Source organism: Chiloscyllium punctatum, chromosome 2 (assembly GCF_047496795.1).
Source record: "Chiloscyllium punctatum isolate Juve2018m chromosome 2, sChiPun1.3, whole genome shotgun sequence".
Classification (NCBI taxonomy): Eukaryota; Metazoa; Chordata; class Chondrichthyes; order Orectolobiformes; family Hemiscylliidae; genus Chiloscyllium; species Chiloscyllium punctatum.
This window is the reverse complement of record NC_092740.1, coordinates 156216330-156242421: the sequence shown is the minus strand read 5'-3', so window position 1 is coordinate 156242421 and position 26092 is coordinate 156216330.

Here is a 26092-nt window from a genome sequence, read left to right as displayed (position 1 = left end):
GGCTTGAGCGGGAGATCTAAAGCAAAGACACCTTCAAATTGAGACTAGTGTCAAGCAAGATAGTATGGGAACTATTGCACAATCTACAATCTACCTGACAGTGACTAATCTCCTCAACATCAACTTCTCTCTGATGGAGAACTCTAACCTCAATCACCTCTGGAGCTAAAACAAAAAGATCAACCATAGACACATGATCTACAGTTTTCAAATGGCTGCAATGATGTTGCTCATTTGCACTGGATTTGTAATCCATTCTCAATTTCTTCAATTCAGCACATCAGAGACTTGGGCACAACTCCACTCATAGAGTCATAAAGATGTATAGCATAGAAACAGACCCTTCGGTCCAACTCGTCCATGCTGACCAGATATCCCAACCCAAATTAGTCCCACCTGCCAATATCCCTCCAAACCCTACCTATTCAAATACCCATCCAGATGCCTTTTAAATATTGTAATTGTACCAGCCTCCACCACTTCCTCTGACAGCTTATTCTACACACGCATCACCCTCTGTGTGGAAAAGTTGCCCCTTAGGTCTCTTTTATATCTTTCCCCTCTCACCCTAAAACTATGCCCTCTAGGTCTGGACTCCCCAACCCCAGGGAAAAGACCTGTCCATGCCCCTCATGATTCTATAAACCTCCATAAATGTCACCCCTCAGCCTCCAAAGCTCCAGGGAAAACGGCCTTAGCTTGTTCAACCTCTTCCTATAGCTCAAACCCTCCAACCCTGGCAACATCCTTGTAAAGCTTTTCTGAACCCTTTCAAGTTTCACAACATCCTTCCGATAGGAAAGAGACCAGAATTGCACACAATATTCCAAACTGTAAAATGTTTTACTCCCAATATAAGTTGAAAGAGGGACTCTGAAATAACCTGAGCACTTGCAATATAGAATCACAGAGTTATAATAGTGCAGAGGAGGCTATTCATCCCATTGTGCTTGCACCTGTTTTATTATCCCATGCCAATCTCCTGCCTTTCTCCCATATGCCTGCATATAGTATTCAATTAAACATCTGTTTCCCTCTTTAATCTCTCAGTTGATCCTGCCTACACCACATTTCCAGGTAGTGCATTCCATGCCCTAACTACTCCTGGTGTGAAGAGGTTTTTCAGACACTATCTTTGCCTTATTTGCATATCACTTTAAATCTATGATCTCTCATTCTTGTTTTATTTCACCAGTGCAGACAGCTTTGCCCTATCTGCTCTGCCCAGCTCATTCATGATTTTGAAATCTCTTCCCAGTCTTCCTCTCTGCAAGGAGAACACTCCGAACTTCATCAACCTATCCTCAACACTGAAATTTTCATCCCTGGATCCATTCTAGTAAACTGCTTCTGCACTCTCCCTCCAATGCATTCACTTCTTTCCTACAATGTGGCACCCACACCGTACACAATATTCCAGCTGAGGTCTAACAAGTGTCTCATACAAGTTCAACATCATTTCCTTGCTCTTGTACTCTATGACACTATTAATGAAGTCAAGAACACTTTATGCTTTATTTACCGTTCTCTCCACCTGTGTGTGTTGGCACCTTCAATGATCTGTACACATCAACATCAGATCCATCCTCCAGTACTCCCTTTAGAACTCTACTATTTTATGTTGCCTTTAAGTGTTCTTCCCACAAAAGTGAATTACCTCGCATTTCTTTGTGTTGAACCTCATCTGCCCACCTAACTGCCCACCTATCTGCTCACCTAACTGCCCACCTATCTGCCCACCTAACTGCCACCGTTCTGCCACATATCTGCTCACCTATCTGCCACCTATCTGCCCACTTATCTGCCCACCTCAGACTGTGTCCTTTGGAGTTCCACACAACTTACAATTCTTCCAAATTTTGTGTCATCTGCAAACTTAGAAACTGTCCCAAAATCTAGAACACCAAAATTCAGAATATTAGTAGATATCAGGGAAAGCAAGGGTTCCAGTACCAACCCCTGGAAATCCAACTACAAACCTTCATCCAGCCCAAATAATATCCATGGACCATTGACTCTCTGTTTTCTATCACTCGGAGACTTCTGCAATTTCTCCCCTCACTTCTTCAAAATACCTTGGCAGCTACCTCTCTCTAAAGGCTACCATCAACAAGGAGATGGAGCAACGCATCAGCTGTGCTGCCTCAATTTCCTAAAATTATGGTGGTGAGTATTTCACAACATAGACTACTGCATGTCAACAAAAGTGAGAAATTCTCATCTCTGTCATTGTGGGTGGATCTGCACCCAACAGTTCAAGAAGGCAGCTCACCACCACCTAGAGATAGGTAATAAATGCTGACCCAGACAGTGATGTCCACATACCTGAAGAAATGAAGAAAAACACAACTGTGCATTGCAGTGTGACCTGACTGTGTATCAGTGACATGTAGGAGCACTAGATAGGTTCCATCATCAATGCTTCTGCTGCTTTCTCTGGTTTCAGTGGGAGAACTGTTGAATAAGTGTGTGTTTTTTTTTAAAACCAGCATCACAAGCTTTCTGAAAAATCTTCTACAAGTCGATGGACTGGACACTGTATAAATGACTGAAAAGCATCAGTCTAGCCAAATCCTGGTTCCTCAACTCTCAGATGGCCAAAGTTTCGGCAGACAACAACAAAAAAGCCTCAGAAAAATTCTGAGTTTGTTCTTGTAGCACAATAGGAATGGCCTTTTGCTCTTGAATCCTGCAATAAACAAATATGTGCTTGCCACTAATTACATTCATTTCAGGTCCTCGGGTTCTTGTGGTTAGACCATATAATGTTTTCTTTTCGGACAATATTGCACTTTCCTCAAATTGAGATGTTTAATATTGTTGCTTTAAAACATTTTACTGAAGTTTTAAATACTTTCATCAAGTTAAGAATTTTGGATCATTAAGAATATAAAACCACCAGATGCATATAAACTGCTCAAAGAACTCTTCCACATAAAATAAATCCATTATTCTAGACTTCCTTCGTTTTGGACCATCTTTAAATTTAAGATAAATGAAAGGGAGCATGTCATACAGACTGGGTCTGCCTAACGAGAAAACTGTTGAGTTTAATTGTTAAAGGTCAGAAGCAGATTCAGATTGTTTTATTGTGAGGGACGTGCCAGGTGTTTACAAGTGTTTAAGTTGCTATTGTCCACACAATGGGTAAACCCTAACTCTTCTAACACGCAGAAAACTCTTACTGATTTCAAATTGTCAACAGTTGGGCTAACATCTATCCATTTTTCTAAAATGAACTGTAGTTTTTAAAAAATTTATTCCTTTTTGTGGGATGTGGGTGTCGCTGAGTAGCCAGCATATATCACCCGTCCGTAGTTGCCCCTTGAGAAGGTGGAGGTGATCGGCCCTCTTGAACTGTTGCAATCCACCTGCTATGAGTTGACCCACAATGCCATTAATGGAGGGAATTCCAGGAGTTTGACCCAATGGCAGTGAAGGAACGGTGATACATTTCCAAGTCAGGATGGTGAGTGGTTTGGAGGGGAATTTGCAGCGGGTGGTGTTTCCACATATCTGCTGCCCCTGTCATACAGATAGAAGGTGCTGTCTAAGGATCTTTGATGAATTTTTGCAATGCATCTTGTAGATAGTAGACACTGCTGCTACTGAGCATTGGTGATGGAGGGAGTCGATGTTTGTGGATGTGGTGCCAATCAAGTGGGCTGCTTTGCCCCTGGATGGTGTTCAGCTTCTTGAGTGTTGTTGGGTCACACTCCTGACTAGTGCCTTGTAGATGGTGGACAGGCTTTGAGGAGTCAGGAGGTGAGTTTCTTGCCACAGTGTTCCTAGCTTCTGGCCTGCTCTTGCAATGTAGGGAGGAGGTCAATGATCTTCTCTACTTGGCCACGGTTATTGCCACCATCTTCCTTCTGCTACCTTGCACTCTGTCTACCTCAACTACCACATCCACCTCTCACCACAGCCCATGCTGCACCATTCTCACGTTTACACGTGGCATCTTCACTCACTCACACTCTTCCACTCCAAAACCCCCAACACTCCTAACCCTCATGGCCTCTGTGCTGCCTACTCATTGATCGGTGACACCTCAATACTTCTCCCCCAGCTCCACAACACTAACAGCTGTGGCAGCTACTTCCACCTTACTCAATACCCCCTGGAGCCAATGGACTATTATCACTGGACTGCTAATCCAGAGACCCAGCTAATGTCCTGGAAAAGCAGATTGAATCCTGCCATGGCAGATGGTAGAATTTGAATTCAATAAATATCTGGAATTAAACACAGTCTAACAATGACTATGAATCCATTGTTAATTGTTGGAAAAAAACCCATCTGGCTCACTAATGTCCTTTAGGGAAGGAAAAAGCCATTCTTACCTGGTCTGGCCAACATGTGACTGCAGACCCACAGCAATGGATAATAAATTCTGACCCAGCCAGTGACACCCTCATCTCATGAATGAATTAAAGTTTTTTTAAAATAGAGCCTGGTGATCAAGTGTCTGACATTTGGCTCCTCAAATTGCAGTCCCTACTAGCACTGGTCTCTACTGAGATCAAGGACCTGCTAATATATTGTACAAAAGAACTTATTAAAATCAATGTAATGATCATAGAGGTTGATGTATCATTGATGACCAGTTCTTACATCGAGCATCTAAAGTACCATAGCATCACACTGACAAAGACTGCTGAAGATATTTCTTTATAAAGCAATAGTAACTTTGGTTCATGTAAGAATCAATTATAACAGCAAGAGTAGGTTTAATCCACAGATTCTGAGCAGCTAAGTGTTATATAGATGGGCTTTCACAACTCTAATCTGTGGATTACACTGGGACAGCATTGGCAAACTAGTATAAACAGGTACAATATATTGTAAAAGCCATGGGACTGGGCTCTATTTAACAACCTGCTTTCCAGGAGCTCTGGATGCAAAAAGCAATATGATGTGTTTGTAAGAACAATTACCCTGACACTGTAAAAAACTGTATTTGTATTTGTGTTGGAAAACTTCTTTTGTTATTCCATCTGGAGTAACAGGCAGGTCAGGCCAATCCTCACATGCAATTTTGTACAATTTTAATTCAAACCTAATCCAAATTAAACTGCATTAAGCAGTTGATTTTGTTGTCAAGAGCTGAAAAGCTGAGTTTGCCAGCAGGCTTTTCTTTTGGTTGTTTGGTTCTTTGTACCTTTTGTGTCATCTCTGTAGAAAACGTTTTATGGGACTCGAGATAGGAATCGTCCAATGAGAATCTTTCGATCCTAATTTGAGACAGAGGATATGATTGAATCTACAAGGAGTAACAAAGCTTAATTTTCTTTTACTTTTTCACTGCCTGAAATGTAGCTGGCTGCTTCCCTATCAATGAAAATGTGTCAGGAAGCTACAATGTAGATAAGGAAGTTTCATAGCAGAATTAGGCAGTGGCAACAGGTGAGATACTGCTGTACCTTTCTAATAATTCCAAGCTGTTACTATGGAAACAGATCCTTCTTGAGGAATCCCATCACTAACCTTCCTGGTTATTGTTCATTGAGCCCTGAGTTGCCATTGTACTGAGGTAGATTCGTGTCTCATCTTGCCGGGCTCACTTATATATCTCCAACCAGCTGTGCAGAAATACAAAAGAAGTAAAAGAATGAACAAAATAAAAAGCTTTGCGATCCTTAACTATCTCAGCTCACAAAACAGTCTCCACTTATCCAATTTATGTCATTCTGTGATGTAAAGGAGAGGAAACCTTCCTGTTTTCAATTAAAAATGGCTCGAGCTGATGGTTGAAAATCATTGATAGCACTTCTCTGTTATATACAAAGCATTATATTTTTCGCACGTTTAATGATATAGCTGTTGTCAAAAGCAACATTGGTTCCTCGAAGGCATTCATAAATTTTGTGAGTTGCTGCCTTGTTTATCCCACCTCGTGCACAACCACTGGGAACATAGGAACGTGAGTGGTTCATTTTGTTCTTTAAGTTCATATTTGTTAATTATATCAATCACCCAAGTCATACATACCATCTTAGTTCACAAAAATCTAAGAGTTGCAGACTTAAGATTAACAATTCGCCTCGAGCAGAACAAAAATCATGACTAGGACATCAAAGAGTGCTGCACTTTCAGAGATGTTGTATTTCAATGAGATATTAAACCAAGACTTCATTTGCTGGTTAGAATGTATGTAAAAGATTCCACATAGCTATTTCAAAGAGAAGGCAAGTTAATCTCAGAGTCCTGGCCAATATTTAACCCTGTTTTAATATCATAAAGAAAGATTCTCTGCTAATTCTCACATTACTCTTCAAGAGAGTTTCCTGTACACAAATTTACAGATACATTTCCTATATTACAGCAGTGACTATAATTCCAAATTTTAGAAAGGTAGTTAGAGATGTACAGCATGGAAATAGACCCTTGAACCTCCCTACCTTGGGGAAAAGGCCCTGGCTATTCACACTATCCATGTCTCTCATGATTTTATAAACCTCAGTGAGGTCACCCCTCAGCCTCTGATGCTCCAGGGAAAATAGCCCAGCCTACTCAGCCTCTCCCAATATCTCAAACCGTCCAACTTTTCAATATCATATCCACAAAATGGAAGCCCCAACAGTGCAGCCTTCCCTCAATATGACACTGTATTGTTGACCAGGATTTGGTAATCTCATATCTCTGGAATGGGGCATGAATACCTGCAAAAACATCTGACTCAGAGGCAAGAGTGCATCCAAATGAATCATGGCTGATATCAGCACCAAACCTTGACCTAGTAGTCATCCACTTCTTCTCTGCCTGTCGAATCTTAGCCTATAGAGTGATCACTTCCCTGTGCATGTTATCCACAAGAGTCACTAAATGTTAGTATGCAGTGGCAGTATGTAGTCAAGAGTCTAATGGGATCCTATCCTTTATTATGAGAGGAACTGACAATAAAAATAAGGTTATGCTGTGCAGTGGTGACCAGTTATCAATAACAAAGGCCTTCTGCTTGTCAACAACAATGTGATTGGCTCCCAGGTAGTTGAACAGCTGATGCATGTTTGGTGTGAAGCCATTGGATCATCAGGAAAGAAGGAGCTGTCCCTTTTCTCTGCTGTAAAAGAATACCTCATGCCTGAAGAAAATTAGCTTGTTTCTCCTCATTGATTGCTGTAAGCTGTGGTTTTTAACCAATAAGTCAGAGACTTTGTAAGCATGAACCAGTCACTCTGTGCCTCCTGCAAGAAAATGAAAGTAGAAGAGTAATTGAGGAGCAGCAAATCCTGACAAGCCAAAATAATCATCTCAGCAAACCCTGGGGATAGAGACCATTGAACTGCCTTCCCAGTCTTTCTCAGTATCTATAAGACTAATTTTTTGTGTCTATCTTGTGTGATGTAGGGGAGTTTTAGAAGTGAGTTAGAATTCTAACTGATAGTTATATGTCAACAGTTCATAGTTGGAGAGAGAACCTATTTATCCACAATAAATACTAATCCTTGTTAAGTACCAAAGTCTGGTCTATACTTTCTGTCAACAAGGTCTAAAGAGAGGTAAATTGGGGAAATCTGCACATCTCTGCTATCAAATTTTCATATTTTGCATTACTCTGGGAAAGTGGGACATTATCTCCAATGTACTGCCCCAATGAAATGTAATAGTTTCTACAGAAAATGGACTGAGGACCAGATTCATGTTACTTTAGACATGGAAAAAGAATGCTTCCAATTGATTGGTCTGGACTGGACTCAAGGTTAATTCTAGGCCCCAGATCATCCAACTCATGCTTTAACTTCTGCCTACATTTCCAAATTTTCCTTTATAAATTTTGTATTAATTTTGTTATCATTGGTAGGAAGAGTATATGAAGCAAATAAAGATACGGCAGTATTTGAATTAATAGAAAAAAAACTGAAATTGTCACATTGAAAAATGTGTATAATATATTTACTGTTGATGAAATTAATCAGCCATGTAGGTATTCTTGATTACTATTAATAAACATCGATTACTATTAATAAACATTGGCCATATGAAGAGTTTTGGAGTTGCAGGCACTGATGAAAAGACATCATGTGTGTAGTGGAACATCATAATGAAAGCCTAATTATTAAAACATCATTTCAATCATTTTGAATTACAATAATGGAAAGTAAAACTTGTACTTATGTTACACCTCAATATGTGCCTTACAGCCTTTCATATAATAACTAACTCTGAAGTGAAGCACTTTTATATTTGGTAAAGATCCTCTTTTGATAAACTGCAAACAATAATTATTTGTTAATCTGTTTTGGTAGCATTGGTTGAGAGAAAGTTCTATCCAGGACATTCGAATAATTTCCTGTTCTTTTTCAATTAGTGCTGAGTCAGCAAGAAAACTGACCCTTCATTCCAACTATCCTTACCAACCAAATATCCTGAATCAATCTAGTCCCATTTGCTAACATTTGGCCCATATCCCTCCAAATCCTTCCTATTCATATACCCATCCAGATACCTTGTAAATTAGATTCTCTATAGTGTGGAAACAGGCCCTTCAGCCCAACAACTCCACACCAACCCTCCGAAGAGTAACCCACCCAGACCCATTCCCCTACATTTACCCCTGACAAATGCACCTCACACAATGGGCAATTCACCTGACCTAGCCATCTTTGGACTGCGGGAGGAAACCGGAGCACCCGGAGGAAACCTACACAGATACAAGGAGAATGTGCAAACTCCACTTAGACAGTCGCCTGAGGCAAGAATTGAACCTGGGCCCCTGGTGTTGTGAGGCAGCAGTGCTAACCATTGAGCCACCATGCTGCCCCAACATTTTAAATGTTGTAATTGTACCAGCCTCCACCACTTCCTCTGGCAGCTCATTCCATATATGCATCACCGTCTGTGTGAAAAAGTTGCCCCTTAGGTCCCTTTTAAATTTTTCCCCTCTCATCCTAAACTTTTGCCTTCTAGTTTTGGTCTCCCTTACCTTGGGGAAAATACCTTGTCTGTTCACCCTGTCCATGCCCCACATGATCTTATAAACCTGTAAAAGCCATCCCTCAGCGTCTGACAATCCAGGAAAAATAGCTCCAGCCTATTCAACCTCTCCCTCTAGCACAAACCCTCCAACCCTGGCAACACCCTTGTAATTTTCTTTTTCAGAGCCCTTTCAAGTTTCACAACATCTTTCCTATAGCAGGGAGATCAGAGTTGAATGCAGTATTCCAACCAATGTCCTGTACAGTGCAACATGACTTCCCAACTCTTATACTCAACGATAGTTGGTTGGTTCGGTTAGCTGGACAGCTAGTTTGCAAATGCAGTGTAACAGAAATGGGGTGATTTCAATTCCCATACTGGCTGTGGTCAGCATGAAGGAGTCGCATTCTCAACCTGTCCTCTCACCTGAGGCACAGTGATCCTAAGATTAAACCACTCCCAATTTTCTGTCTCTCTAGTTCTAATGATAGGTCTATGGCAGTTCTATCTTTTACCATAGGATACTTAATATTCATCTGTACAACTGAAACTGTACGTTCTTGCTAGTCTTACTTTAACATGTCAAATTAATGATAAATCCTCTAGCACCTTCTCATAACACATTTTCAGCACAGTACATGTGTCAAGCTTAGATTATAAATCCTAACATAGTGATGGAAGTACTACCAAGTTGACTGAAAGTTTGATGACTAGATGTTGACAGTACACCAGAAATCCTGGCAGCAACATTCAGTACGATGGGATTTGACTGAGTTTAATTTCCTTTGGTAGCACACGAATTAATATACTTGTGTAGTGATGCGCATATTTATCCAGAAAAACTTAAATTAGAAAAATAATGCGATTTTAGTTTGTTTTGAAAAGATATAAGCTTGACCAACTTACAAGAACTAAAATATCTGAAGTAGTTGAAGGTGCTCAGTAGTAATTTTGCTATAATGTAATATAATTAAGATATTTTGTGCACAATAGACTCTAAGTAATGGATCATTACATTGCAATAAATTCAACTATATTACGATGTAATAGACACTGAGTACTAAATAATGTTAAGTAAATAGCTCAAAAAATAAAAATGTACATGTTAAATGACTTTAACAGCCAAAGGATATTCAAAACCTACTGATCATAGAATCTTACAGTTTGGAAGAAGACCATTTGGCCCATTATCCCTGTATGAGTCAGTGAAAAAATTTTTTGGATATGCTATAAACTTAATTTCTAAGCTCTTGATAAGTAGAAGGAGTACATACATCAAAATCGCACTCCAGCCTGATATCTTTCAAAGTGGTTTGCAATATCCACTCCAAGTATATGCCACAAGTGCAGATGGAAAACATTATATTTTAGTTTAATAATCTGTTTAATTCCGTTCCTATGGAATCTTCTTATAACCTCTTGCAGTTACCTCCATGCCTTGGTGCTGTCTTCACTTGCTTTCCAACGATGCCAATTGTTCCTCGTTTCTTCAACAATCTTATTCATCAGTTACTCTGTAAAGATTGTGTCTTTATACTTTTCTGCATTCTTGATCCTGGACTAAAATGGTTAAAAACAAAATCTTAAAAACCGAGGATTGTCAATGGATTGCTGACCTATTTGAAAGCAAGTTCCTTAACACTCATTGTGAATGCTGTTTACACAGCTGCTGGTTCAGGCAGTAGTAGATAGTTTGCAGATGAGTTGGAACCAAGGACTCTATACAAATGGATATTCAACATGTTACAATTTGGTCTATGGACTAGTAACTAATTATCAATGACAAACTTCTGAGGAAGGGTCACCAGACCCAAAACATTAACTCTGCTTTCTCTCCACAGATACTGCCAGACCTGCTGAGCTTTTCCAGCATCTTCTGTTATTGTTGTGATCAACAAGCAACGCCTTCTGTCTGCTGATGACAATGAGACTGCTTCCCCATTGGCTGAGCAGCTTGCATCTATGAACTGGATAAGGAGGAGCTATCAGATTTTCACAAGCTCAGGAGCTGTTTCTGTTTATTTTTTCAGCAGTTGCTGTAGGCTGTGATTTTTAATTAATGATTCAGAGAGCTTTATAAGTGTGAACCACTCATCCTGTGAAAGACTGAGAGGCAGAGTTCTGATCAGCATAAGATTCATCTCAGCAAATCCCGTGAATAGGAACCACTGAACTGCTTTCACCTAATCTTCACTTCCACCTATCACAAAACACTCATGTATTTTTGTGTCTGTATATGCGTGCAATGGGGCAGCTTTATAATGTCATACGTAATCATTTTAGATAAGTGCACAAACTTGATCCATGCTTTCAGAGTCTAAAATATGGGTCAATTGGTAAATTCTGTGTACTTCTCAAACTTTTAAGTTTTGTGACAACTTACAAAATAGTAAGGCTTGATTTTCAGTGTGCTACCTCAATGAAATGTAAGACTTTAAATTGCCTACTTTATAATGATTGTTTCATGGTTGAATCATGCATTGACTGCATCTTGTTCTTTAAGAACTCTTCCCCCCCTCCCTAACCCTCCCCACACCTACATTAGTGTCAACATAGGTCAGATCAAATCTCTCCTATTCATGAAACAGTGTTCAGTCTCATTCTGTGCCCCAATAAACCACTTTCTTCATAAATACAACTGTTATCTATGCACAGAAAGAAGTCATTTTAAACACTGTTGTCACTATTTTTGCAAGAATCTGCAGATAGGCTAACATTGAAAATATTCAAACCTCCCATCCAACACCATCGGTTGAACTTTCTTCTTATTAATGTGTGAGATTTCTGGACCACAGCTGATTTTGCTGTTAACTCACGCAAGTAATTTATTTGTGCCCCTAAACATAATGACGGGCAGATTATGGCATGATATAGCCTGTTGCTTTCAGCATCATTGACATATGCACATTTACGAGAAACAAATACATCTGCCTCTCATATTTCTTTGACAGCCTGTTCTCTCTTTGCAAAGGAAAAGGTTGTATGTAACCATTAGCAGAGAAAGGACCACATCTTTTTAATTCTGTGGTTTATTTAAACAACTATGGATTAAAATGAGAATGAGTTGTTTTAACTCCAATAGTTGAAAAGGTGGCTGCAGTTTTTAAGTAACCTGATCCCTCTGGCAAGCATCAGAACCAACAGTAACTGCAGATGATTGGAGCCAAGGGGGTGTACTGATGTAGCTTTTGTTAGCAACAAGGTGTTGATTGATCTATGAACTGGTTATCAATGACAGAGACCTTTTTTGCCTGCCAGCAACTGTGTGGTTAGCTCTTCGAGCTAGGAACAAATTTGAGACAGAGAAAAGCGTATAATTCTTCCCCAGCTCTGAAGCAGTCTCTCTGGGCTCTCCAGACAAAACTTACAGTAAACCTGAAGAAAACCAATTTATCATTCCTGCAACAGTTTCTGCGAGCTGTGACTTTTAACTGATAAGTCAGAGACCTTTAATGAGTGAAGCGGTCACCTTGTGTCTCTTACCAACTGGTGGTAGCACCTGAAGAAAGACAACTGCAGTGAAGTGCTGGCCAGGAGAATAGTTATAAGGATCATCTCAGCAACACAACCTGGCAATAAAGTCTTTGAACTGTCTTTCCAGTTCTCCCCCTCCCATTCATAACTTATCTATTTAATTCAGTCTATTTGTCTGTGTCTCTGTGTATAAGAGGAAGTTCATTAGGGGATTAGAGTTTTAATTCATAGTGTTACATTACCAATGGTTTATAATTGTTTACCTAGAATCTAATTACTGTAATGAGTAGAGATTCTTGTTCAGTACAGAAATCTGGTTCATACTTTACAGAAATAGCGGGGTTCAATTTCCAGCATGTTACCAGGGTGAGTCATAAGACCACCAAACACATACAGAATTATTAGGGTATATAACCAATGCTTCATCATTGAGGATTATTTTAAGGGTGCATGTATATTTCTGTGTGTATGTATTTGTGTGTGTGCGCGCAATCAGGGACATATTCTCCGAATAAGGGCCAAGTCATTTACAACTGAAATGATGACAAATTTCTTGACTCAGAAGTTAGTGAATCTTTTGAATTCTGTGGCTATGGAAGCTCAGTCACGTGAATGTTCAAGTCAAAGATCAACAGATTTGTGAATGTTAATAGTATCTATGGACATGGGAATAATGTGGGAAAATGGTATTGAAGTAGACGACCAGCCCTGATCTAGAATGGCAGATCAGATTCATAGGGTTCAATTGTCTATTCCTGTCCTAGCACACTCTAAATGTTTATCAGTTACACTAAACCACCTGATAGAGGAGCAGCGTTCCGAAAGCTAGTGCTTCCAATTAAACCTGTTGGACTATAACCTGGTGTTGTGTGATTTTTAACTTTGTACACTCCAGTCCAACACCAGCAACTCCAAACCAGAAGTAAAATAAAACACTCAATATGAAAGAAACACTGTACAGACCAGGACATTTATCAACTGAAAACAACATTAGCTAAAATAGCATACATTCCTGAATTCCAACATTCATAAATGAAAGAACCTTTAAAATAAATGTTAAATTATGGAAAAATACAAAATACATGGAATTACACTGGTCCAGGAAGTTTGAATTGACAAGGCCCTATCTAGTGGAAGAAGTTGGTTGGTGCAGACTGAACGATCTGCATGGACAGCATCCTCTACCACTATAAGACCATAAGAAATCAGGATAGGAGTAGGCCATTCGACCCATTAAGCCTGCTCTCCCATTCAATATGATCATGGTTGATCTGACGTTCCACCACTGACTGGAGGTCAAAACTTTCGTCCTTCTGCTTGGGAGACTCTGACACCAATGATGTGAAAAATAAGAACAGAGGCTAAGGTAAGAGTGCGTGAATATGGCCTGAGGGTAGGCGTAGGAATTGGGGAATGGCCAGGGGAGCTCTGGACTGAGTCCAGGAGTGGGAGCAGAAGCATGGGGAAAGTATCCTGAGAGTAGGTAGACTGCAGAACAGGCAATCTGCAGCAAACAATGTCACAATCACATTAATCAATATGTCATCACAATGTGATTAATTACTTTAAAGTGAAACAAAATCACCTGAATCGACTTTAAATGGGGACCTTACTAAGTCCTGTTTCCATTTACACAATGATAACTTCAACAAAGAACGTGGCGATGATGAAGACTGACAGAGTGGTCTGTTGTGATTTATTGTCCCTGGCACTTAAAGTAATTTCACTCGCGGAAATGGCAGCAGGATTAGTGACTTTGAATGGACTGAGGCATGGGAAACAACGCTGCTTCATCTTTTTTGAATTTTATAATAAATCTCAACAAATCTTTCCATTCAACACGTTCTGTCTTCCTTGCAATCTTTGGTAGAATTTCACATTCTGCAAAGCCATGGCTGAGCACTGAAACAGTAAATACCAGTTAGAGCAGCAAATAAGAAGAAGGTTCTTAATTTCTAATGTTTTGGCTGCACAACGACAAGCTTTAAAGGAAGAAGGAATTGATTGCCAGGTAGGCATCAGAACCAAGGGGGCAGTGGGAGTGGCTCTTCCAGACCTTATCCTTCATTAATGTAGCTGATACGTCAGAGGGGAGAGAAACTGAAAAGGAATAGTGCAGCACATGATGGGAGCATTCAGGTCAGTGAGGTTCCTGTGGAGGAATGATAAAGCCTAGAAATTCCATCACCCTCAAGGGTCTGCACACAGGCAAATAAACAAAACAGGAATGAAGTAGACCAGCCAGCCACTAATGTCTTCCACTGCTGCTTGATAAGATCATGGTTTACCTGTTCGCGTTTCATCGACCCTTTGGCCCATTGAGTCTGCACTGACATAACTACCACTAGAATGGGTGTTGATCCCAGTTTCCTGCTCTTTCCCGATACTAGGTGTTGTTTCAGGGAAGGGACTTCTGATTTCTGGCCATGTGCAGTGTTTCACGACGGCTGGGAGACTCTTGGTTATTGTGAAATTCCAGGCCTGGCATGTCCACTCACATTTGGAAATCTTTGGGCTGGTGTTCCAAAATGTGGTGAAAGAGGTGTGATGTGAAAGAGCAGCTTAAAGAAAGAAAGGAGAGTGAAGAGGTTTTGGGGAGGAAATGTCAGAGTTTATAGCCTGGGCAGCTGAAGGTGTAACCACCAACTCGGGGACAGTTAAGCTTCCTCAGTTTTCTTCCCATGTTCGTTTACATTTATTCCATGCCACTGGCAGGACAACAGCATGTATGAGAAGTCTGGGTGTGACACTGTGTCTGGTTTTCTGGCCATTTAGAGAAACATTTGGAAAAATGTGTGCTACACCTGCATATCTTCATGTTAAACAGTTCTTACTTGCAGCATAATCAGAATATTACCACTATATATTACATTCTCCACTAACAGAAATGGCAGCTTTCCTCTGAAAGATTAGGAACCTGTTCCTCCGACGATGCAGGTTCGTATGGCAGGGGAAGGAGAGGGATCCAACTGCGAGGTGACCAATTTGGGAATGTACTGGAGAGCAGACAGGACTCTGGAGGTCACTGGAACAATCAGCACACAGTACAGCCTTGGCTCACATCCGCAGTTCACACCCAACTCCAACTGGTGGTGCTCATACTAACTATAATGTTTTGAGAGAACTAAACGTGAGCACCTGTTTCAGTACTTTATAAAATATCCTGCAGCCTGTAGAGGAAATGCACGGGGGTATTGCTTTGTAAAGCCATTTTAAAATCCCATTCTTATATTCCACAAAGGGTTAAGCCTAAATATGACGAGATGCCTTTTGTTAAGGAGACTCTGACTGTCTGACATTCTGGAATCAGAACAAAATGTTATATAAAATGTCAACCTACAACTTTCACTTTGAATGACAGTCAAAACTGATTTGGTGCATTCTAACTGTAACATAAAGCACAATGAATAGAGACTCGACACTTCAGATCTCATTTGCTGTTGATCAATATGTGCACTCTCACGAGTAAAGATGCATCAGCAAGTGCCTTATTTCTGGTGTAACAGCAGATTTTATAGAGCATTCAAGTACCGATACAAACATACTGGATGTCTCGAACAAAAACAGAAGTTGCAGCCGAAACCCAGCAGGACTGGCAACATCTGTGGGAAGAAAGTAGAGTCAATATTTCAAGTCCAGTGACTATTCATCAGAAAGTTTTGGTTTCAGATCTCCAGAATCCATTGTTCTTTGTTTTATTGATGTGGAGGGGTTTTATTGATTGGTCTGGGATAGATGAAGTCCGAAGTCACACGACACCAGCTTATAGTCCAACAGGTTTATTTGAAGTTACAAGCTTTCGGAGCACTGCTCCCTGATGACGGAGCAGCTATCAAGATGAAGCCTGATAGGTTTTGGATCCAGGGCAGACTGGAGGTTTCGTGCCAGTCTGGTATCAGTTTATTTCTGCAGTGCTGGATTTTTAATTTCTCTATTTTTCCAACATCTTGTAACTGAAGTAACTGTACCTAGGTACCTTTGTACCTGGGATGGCACTGTAAGTGGTGATGTATACACTTTTCACTGTACTCATTGTGACAATAAAGTTAATCCTATTTGTATGTTTGCTCAGAACATGATGAGGCCATCAATGCTCACCATTATGATGAGGTAAAACAAACCCCAAGTTCCAGAATCCACATGTGTGCAGCTAAACATGGAATATTAGATGTTGTTAGTGAAATACATTGAACGATAGAAATTTAAAATATAAAAGGATATCAATCCATGCATTTAGCATTACAGCTGAGGTTCAACTTAACATGGCTTTACTTCATAGTCCCACTCCTCCGCTGGTCACCTCAAGTTAATAAATTTAATTAATCTGGTGTAACAGCCAATTATACAGATTTCTAAGTTTGGGAGAAGATTTGCAGCTCGGGTGCTCGTTGTTGTGGTTCTGTTCGCCGAGCTGGGAATTTGTGTTGCAGACGTTTCGTCCCCTGTCTAGGGGACATCCTCAGAGATTGGGAGCCTCCTGTGAAGCGCTTCTGTGATCTTTCCTCCGGCATTTGTAGTAGTTTGAATCTGCCACTTCCGGTTGTCAGTTCCAGCTGTCCGCTGCAGTGGTCGGTATATTGGGTCCAGGTCGATGTGCTTATTGATTGAATCTGTGGATGAGTGCCATGCCTCTAGGAATTCCCTGGCTGTTCTCTGTTTGGCTTGCCCTATAATAGTAGTGTTGTCCCAGTCGAATTCATGTTGCTTGTCATCTGCGTGTGTGGCTACTAAGGATAGCGGGTCGTGTCGTTTCGTGGCTCGTTGGTGTTCATGGATGCGGATCGTTAGCTGTCTTCCTGTTTGTCCTATTTAGTGTTTTGTGCAGTCCTTGCATGGGATTTTGTACACTACATTGGTTTTGATCATGCTGAGTATTGGATCCTTCGTTCTGGTGAGTTGTTGCCTGAGAGTGGCTGTTGGTTTGTGTGCTGTTATGAGTCCTAGTGGTCACAGTAGTCTGGCTGTCAGTTCGGAAATGCTCCTGATGTATGGTAATGTGGCTAGTCCTTTGGGTTGTGGCATGTCCTCGTTCCATTGTCTCTCCCTTAGGCATCTGTTGATGAAATTGCACGGGTATCTGTTTTTGGCGAATACATTATATAGGTGTTTTCTTTCTCTTTTTGCAGTTCTGGTGTGCTGCAGTGTGTTGTGGCCCTTTTGAATAGTGTCTTGATGCAACTTCTTTTGTGTGTGTTGGGGTGGTTGCTTTCGTAGTTCAGGACTTGGTCTGTGTGTGTGGCTTTCCTGTATACCTTTGTGGTGAATTCTCCATTCGGTGTTCTCTGTACCATCACGTCTAGGAATGGGAGTTGGTTGTCCTTTTCTTCCTCTCTAGTGAATCGGATTCCTGTGAGTGTGGTGTTGATGATCCAGTGTGTGTTCTCTATTTCTGTGTTTTTAATGAGTACAAAGGTGTCATCCACATATCTGACCCAGAGTTTGGGTTGAATTTGCGGTACGACTGTTTGTTCTAATCTTTGCGTTATCGCTTCTTCTATGAGTCCAGAGATGGGTGAGCCCATGGGTGTGTCGTTGATTTGTTCATATATTTGGTTGTTGAATGTGAAGTGTGTTGTGAGGCACAGGTCCAGTAGTTTGAGTATGCCGTCTTTGTTGATAGGTTCAATGTCCTGTTGTCTGTTCTCTATGTCCAGCAGATTGGCTATTGTTTCTCTGGCTAGGGTTTTGTCGGTAGAGGTGAACAGTGCCGTTACATCGAATGAGACCATAGTTTCTTCCTTGTCTATGTGTATATTTCTGATGATGTCCAAGAATTCCTGTGTTGATTGTATAGAGTGTCTGGATCTGCTGATCAGGTGTTTCAGTTTCTGCTTTAGTTCTTTAGCCAGTTTGTGGTGTCCCTGGTCGTGATACGATGGGTCTGAGTGGGATGTCTGGTTTGTCACCTTAGGTAGTCCATAGAATCTGGGGGTGTTGTTGCTTTCAGGTTTCATTCTTTGTAGGTCAAACCTGGTTATCTGTCCATTTTTTTGTAGGTTCCTCAGTGTGTTGTTTATCCTATTGGTGAGCTGTGGGGTGGGGTCAAACTCCCTCTTTTGGTAGGTGTTGGTATCTGCAAGTAGTTATGTCAGATATGTGGATGACACCTTTGTAATCATTAAAAACACAGAAATAGAGAACACACACCAGATCATCAACACCACACTCACAGGAATCCGATTCACTAGAGAGGAAGAAAAGGACAACCAACTCCCATTCCTAGACGTGATGGTACAGAGAACACCGAATGGAGAATTCATCACAAAGGTATTCAGGAACGCCACACACACATACCAAGTCCTAAACTATGAAAACAACCACCCCAACACACACAAAAGAAGTTGCATCAAGACATTGTTCAAAAGGGCCACAACACACTGCAGTACACCAGAACTGCAAAAAGAGGAAGAAGAACACCTGTACAATGTATTCGCCAAAAACGGACACCCGCGCAATTTCATCAACAGATGCCTAAGGGAAAGGGCTAGCCACATTACCATACATCAAGAGCATTTCCGAACTGACAGCCAGGCTACTGCGACCACTAGGACTCATAACAGCACACAAACCAACAGCCACTCTCAGGCAACAACTCACCAGAACGAAGGATCCAATACCCAGCATGAGCAAAACCAATGTAGTGTACAAAATCCCATGCAAGGACTGCACAAAACACTACATCGGACAAACAGGAAGACAGCTAACGATCCACATCCATGAACACCAACTAGCCACGAAATGACACGACCAGCTATCCTTAGTAGCCACACACACAGACGACAAGCAACATGAGTTCGACTGGGACAACACTACCATTATAGGGCAAGCCAAACAGAGAACAGCCAGGGAATTCCTAGAGACATGGCACTCATCCACAGATTCAATCAATAAGCACATTGACCTGGACCCAATATACTGACCACTGCAGCGGACAGTTGGAACTGACAACCGGAAGCGGCAGATTCAAACCACTACAAATGCCAGAGGAAAGATCACAGAAGCACTTCACAGGAGGCTCCCAAGCACTGAGGATGTCACCTAGACAGGGGACGAAACGACTGCAACACAAAATCCCAGCTCGGCGAACAGAACCACAACAATACAGATTTCTGACTGTGTCAGACAGATTTCTTTCATCAACAACAAATAAATGGTTTGTAAACAAAGGTAAACTTACTCAAAAATAAATAAATACAAACATAGATTTATATGTATGCATATTGTATCATTTCAAATAAAGACTACTATGCACACAAAACCATATACCTGAGAAGAAACAAAACATGGAAACTTTGAAGTTTGCAAAATATTTGTAAAGTACTTTTGGTCCAGTAATAGTTGAACTCATGAAAACAGGGAAGTCACGATTTGTCCCAGATGGTTTTCTTTGAGCCATTTCAAAGGGGCTGTGGGGCTCAAGGCAACTTACACCATACCGAAACATTTGTGCCCCCTTACCTGAACCAAACACCCAAATTTGCATCATGCGCAATATGTTTACAACATTTAAGTTTAAATTATTTAATATTGCAAACTGCTGAAGATTCTGTGCAATTCCTTGTGAAACTCCACTGGAAATAGCTTTCTGCTTTTCAAACACCCACTGGCTTTTGTTTTCCACCACAAAGCCAATTTTGTATCCAATCTGTCACTCTGATTTGGATTCCACTGAATGTTACTTTCCTGGCTAGTCTGCCAAGCAGAACCTTAACAAAAACTCTGATGCTTCATTCCACAAATTAGCTTAGTTAGCTGCATGGCTGACTTATAATGCAAAAGGATATTAGCAGTGTGGGTTCAGTTCCCACACTGGCTGAGGTTAGCCTGAAGGAGTCTGCTTCCCATCTCTCCCCTCATCACAGGTGTGATGACCCTCAGGTTAAACCTTCACCAGTCATCTCTCCAATGACAAAGCAGCCCTTTGCTCTGGTTAGAGCTTGCTGACTTTATCTTCTGCATCCCGAATAAACTCTGCATTGAAATCCATGTGAGACCATGAGCTCTTTAGATGATACTTCCCCTTTAATTCACAACCAAACGTGATAGAAAAAGGAGGGAAGCTGGGTGCACTCAGGTGCATGTAAATTGTTACAGGTATATATATATATATATACATATATAATCATTAATTTCTGTCAAGTAACCCCTCTAACTCCAAAAGTTTAACTTTGAAAGTAAAAGCTTAACTTTAGCATTTAAAATTAAAATTTCATTCCTGCCAAATCTAATAACTGTTGGAGTTGTTTTTAAGAACCAAGAGTAAGAGAACATTGATTCTACAAGCAGGAAGGTTGGTAATCAGAGTATATCATTTTAAGATAAAATAAAGCTTAAAATGAAAGGTCTAGAGGAGATGAGGTGAATTCCTTTTCTCTGCAGCAAGTTATTCGGATCTGAGAATCACTGCCTGAAAAAGGTGATGGAAGCAGACTCCGTAATAATCTTCAAAGGGAAATTGGATCAATATTTAATGGGAAGAAAATTACAGAGCTGTCAGGAAAGAGCAGGGAAGTGCAGCTAATTAGGTGGCTCTTTCCAAGAGTTGGCATTGATACAATGAGCCAGATGGCCACCTCCTGTGCTGTAAGATTCTTTGGTTTTGTTCAGACCTTTGTTAGATTTAACATACAGCTGAAGTGAATACATTTCAGTGGTTTTTCAAGGAACATAAAAATCTGATTTTATAAATTTTAATAAACTTTATACATTATAAATTTTGCAAACTCCATCCATAGTACTTTTGTTTTTTATAAATCAGACTATCAGTTCAATATTTTATTATAGGTATTGTTAAAATATTTTGAAATTTTACCACATTCAATTAACTGATGTGAGCATTTTGCTAATTGCAAGGCTTAATTTATTATGACAAATTCCCATGAACGAAATTGCACAAACCTTTCAGGCACTTTGTAAATAGAATTCTTCTATTTCCGTGTCAGATTAAATCAAAACAAATAAACGTATCTAACCTGAAGAAACGAGAATAATATTCACTCTATTAACCTGTAACGAGATCAGACACTGATAAAGTCTGAGTTAATTCTTGATAGTGAGATATGTGGTGCCATAAAATAAAGTAGTAAAATTATGCCCCCTGGTGGTGATATGGGATTTTTCATGGCCTTTTAGAAGATCAGGCCTTTTTGAAGATTATTTCCTTGAGGCATTTGCAATAGCGCTAGTTTGTGATGCAGATTAACTCCAACGGCATGGGTTCAATTCTCGCCTGGCTAAGGTTATTGAAATAACTTCACAGAGGCCCGTATCCCGTCACCAAGTCTCCCTTTACTTGCACGTGTAGAGTCCTTGACACTGATCCAGCTCCCTCAGAGCCAGCTCTCAGAGTGAACAGAACATTTGACACACCTGTTTATATCTGTCAGCCAGGGCTCCCTGATTGGACCAGATTAACAGCAGCAATCAGGGAACTCATATTCTATGAGGTCCACCTGGCTGACCTTGTTACAATCACTATAGTTATCATGAAAATCCTGCCTTCTAAACCTCTCCCTTCGCCTGAAGTGTGTTGACTCTTAAGTTAAACCATCACCAGTCATCTCTCTCTCTCTCTCTCTGATGAGAGAATGCACTATCTTTAATTCACAAATGATTTGGGAGAAAATCAGGTTTTACTCATTAACCACTCATGAAAAAACCTAATTTATTGATTGAAATTAATAAAATAAATTTGTTTAAATGTTCCACTATGATCTATATAATACCAGGAACAAACATAGTGCAAGAACTAGCCATTGAATTAATAGAAAAATATTTTTTAAATGGCATGTAAGACACATCGAAGAAGCCAGGTAATATATTTTGGCTGCAGCATGTAGGAACATATGGATGCAAGAGTGATCCAGCTCAAACACATCCACGGAAAGCTTTGTAACTTGAGCAGCTTCAGCCCAGAGTTTATAAACCGAGGGCCAAATTACGGACACTGCACATGGCACATCAGAAAGGGAAAGGCTACATGGGCATTTTATTCCAGGAGCGTTGTCAGACGTGTCAGAATAGGACCAGGTCTTCTGGTTTTGTTAATAATTGAGGAAAAGAGTTTGTGACAATGAGCAAAGCAGGCAAGGGGGTGCAGAGCAACTGGAATGCAGCAGTAGAAGGCGATTTATCGTGAGAGAGGTTGATACCATTCTCTGCAGAAAAGTGTGAGAGTCCAGATGCTTGTGCTGCCTCAACAATGTCAGGGTTTCGGGACAAAAAGGAACTCACAGTGCAAGAGGCAGGATCGGTGGGGGTGATCCATGTGACGCACATAGAACTAGAAAAGATGTTCTGTACAGAAACGATGAGGAACTAGGCACTACATTAACAATAGAATCTCAAAAGGTTATAACCTCGGAATCAATCTGAGCCAAATTGACTTAGTGTATGTAAAATTAGAGAGTTGAATATGTGGCTCAAAGACTAGTGTAGAAATGTGTTCCATGGGCCATTGGACCAGTAATGGAGAAAGGGCAGAGAGTTAGAACCTAAGAATACACCAACAGTCAGTTTTACAACTAAAACTAAATATTCAATATCTCATTAAACTTAGCATTCATTCCAAAATAACTGAATTGATAGTGTACATTGAAGTAAATGGCTTCAGGGTGGCAAGGATTGGGTCCTAAATTGTGAAGGGTAAATGACATTCAAGCTGAATAGGAAACAAGATAAAGGTAGAGGGGATAGCCTTTTTAATCAATGATGACATGTTAGCAATGTTAGTGATGACTTTGGATCAGGAGATCAGGATGTAGAATCAGTTTGGGTGGAGATGTAGGGGAAGAAGTCTCTAATAGGAGTGGACTACATGCCCCCTGACATTCACCAACATGTCGGACAAAGAGTACTAGAAGAAATATTGGGTGCTTGTGATAAAAGGACAGCAATAATGTGGGTGAGTTTAATCTACATATAAACTGCAAAGATCTGACTGGCTGTAGCAGCCAGATGAACAGTTCATAAACATTTAAAGATGGTTTCTTAGAGCAGCACATATTGGAACTGATTAGAGAGCAGGATATATCAGGCTTGGTATGTGCAATGTGACAGGATTAATTAATGAAATCAGATTTACCATAGCAGTTACACGATATAATTGAATTTTACCTCCAGTACGAAAGGAAGAACCCTGAAGTGAAGATTAGTAGTTTAACTGTAAATATGTGAACCTGGAAGCTGATATGAACTCGGTCAATAGAGACATGGTGGCAGATATTTTAAGGGGATAATCTGCCAGTACAACAACAAATTCTAAAAGAATTAACTGTCCAGGGTTAAATAAACAAATTCTAAAAGAATTAACTGTCTGGGGTTACCTAAAGAGCTTAGATAAAAGCATATAGCTATGTCAAGGTGCGTGGCAGATCAGATGATTACTCACAACATAAAGGACAGACAGTGACGAGCAGATTAATCAAAAAAAAGAAAATAGGGCATGACAGGAAGCTCACTAAGAGTGTAAAAACAGAGAGCAGGCATTTTGACAGGTATTTATAGAGGAGTGAGTGAGTGTTGGTCCTCTAGAGAATGGAATGGGGAGTTAATGATGGGTAATAAGTAAACTGCACTTGAAATGAATAAATATTTTGCTGCCGTCTTCACAAAACATTCCGATAATAGTCATAAATCAACAGATTCAAGGGTGTGAGTAATTCAGTGAAATTACAATTGAGGAAAATTCTGTGTTGGAGCTGTGGGTGACAAGACTAAGAGACCCGATAGACCGATTTTAACACTAAAAGCAGGAGATTGCAAGGGGATTTGAGAAAAACTTTTCTAACCCAGAAAAGGACCTAGAATATACTGTCTGGGAAGGAGGCTGAGGTGGGTAACATCACAACCTTTTGAAAAATACTTAAATGACCACTTGAAGTGTCATAACGTTTAAGGTTATGGGCCAAGTGTGGGGAAGTGGAACTAGTGTCAACAGTACAGTATTTTTGGTGATACAGATTTGATGAGCAAAGGGCTTTCTGTGTACTGTATGATTCTATGGGAAGAGAAAAAAAGAAATGTCATGGCAGTTTGAGATAGTATAGTGAAGGGTATAAGCAAAGTTGCCTACTCAGTGCCAGAGTTTGGACAGCTACTTTCTGAGGCTAATGATCCACAATTGCTATAACCCGCACCAAAAACATCAAAAGGACTAGGATAGAGGTTTTGCAAACTCAAGAACATAACCCCAAGTGGATTATTACTGAAAGACTGCTGTGGGGGTAGTGAACTTCACTTCATGGACTACTGGGGCAAATGGTTAGCTGTACCATTGAGATGGTGTTCACTTGGACAATGCTGGAGTCTGTGTTTCAGCTTACCCTGTAACCAGGAAAGTAGAGAGAGTTTTTAACTAAACTATGGCAGTGAGGGTTCAAGTTTGGATTGATGTAACAAATCAAATGGCAGAGTCACTAAGAGAGAGAAACAGTAATATGGGAAACTGAAAGTTTGAGAATGACAGGAAAGCACAGAAGGAACAAACCTAAGGATGTACAACCGAGATATTACAAAGATAACAAAAAGAGAAATCTAAAAGTTTTGTATCTTAATGAACATAGAATTTACAAATATCCACTCACTCCACCACCTCCGCACAGTGGCAGCAACATCTGCCATCTACAAAATGCGCTGCAGAAATTCATTAATATGGGAAATAAGACCGGAAGATAAAGGATGCAGAAGAAGGCCACTCAGCCCATCGAGTCTGTTCCACGATTCAATTGAAGTGCTGAGTTGATAATCCCCAACTCCACTTCCCTGTCTTTTGCCCATGACCCTTAAATCCTTTACTTATTAAAAATCTGACTATCACAACCCTGAATATACTTAACAACCCAACTTCGACAGCCCTCTAAGGCAAAGAATTCCAGAAATTCACTTCCACTAAGAAAAGAAATGACTCCTCATCCCTGTATTAAAAAGGCAATCACTTACTCTGAGATGATGCCATTGAGTTCCGGACTCTTCCGTGAGGGAAACAACCTCTTCACACCTAACTTGTCAATTCCTTCAATAATCTTGTATGTCTCAAGAAAGATTACACTCAGTCTTTCAGATTCCAATAAGTACAAGTCCAGTTTACTCCTCAGAAGATGGACTCACCATTCCTGGTAACAGCCTGATGTACCTTCTCTGAGTGGTAGGAAATCTTTCCTTGGAAAAGGGGACCAAAAATGTTCACAATATTCCGGCTGTGTTCTGCATGGGCTTTATTTATTCTGAGCAGTCTACCATGTCGAGCATGTCAAATACCTTACTATAATCTCTGTAGACATCAATTGCACTATGTTCATCAATGTGCTCGCCCAAAAATGTAATAAAGTTAGTAAGACACAATGCTCCCTTAATAAAGCCATGCTGACTATTATTGATTACTCCATGTCTTTCTAAGTCGCAATAATCCTATTTCTCAGTATTGTACCCAATTATCAATTCTCCTATTTCAGATTCTAAAGGACCTACACTTATCTTCACTAACCTTTCTCTTCTTATACATTTAGAGAAGCTTTTCTGTCTCAAACAAAAACATACTTCCTGGAGAAAAGCAAAGACTGCAGATACTAGAGAAACAAAACCAGAAATTGTCAGAAACACTCAGCAGGTCAGGCAGAATCTGTTGAGGGAAAGCAGAGTCAACTTTTCGAATCCAGAGACCCTTCTTCATAACTCACTGGATTCCAAATGTTAACTCGGT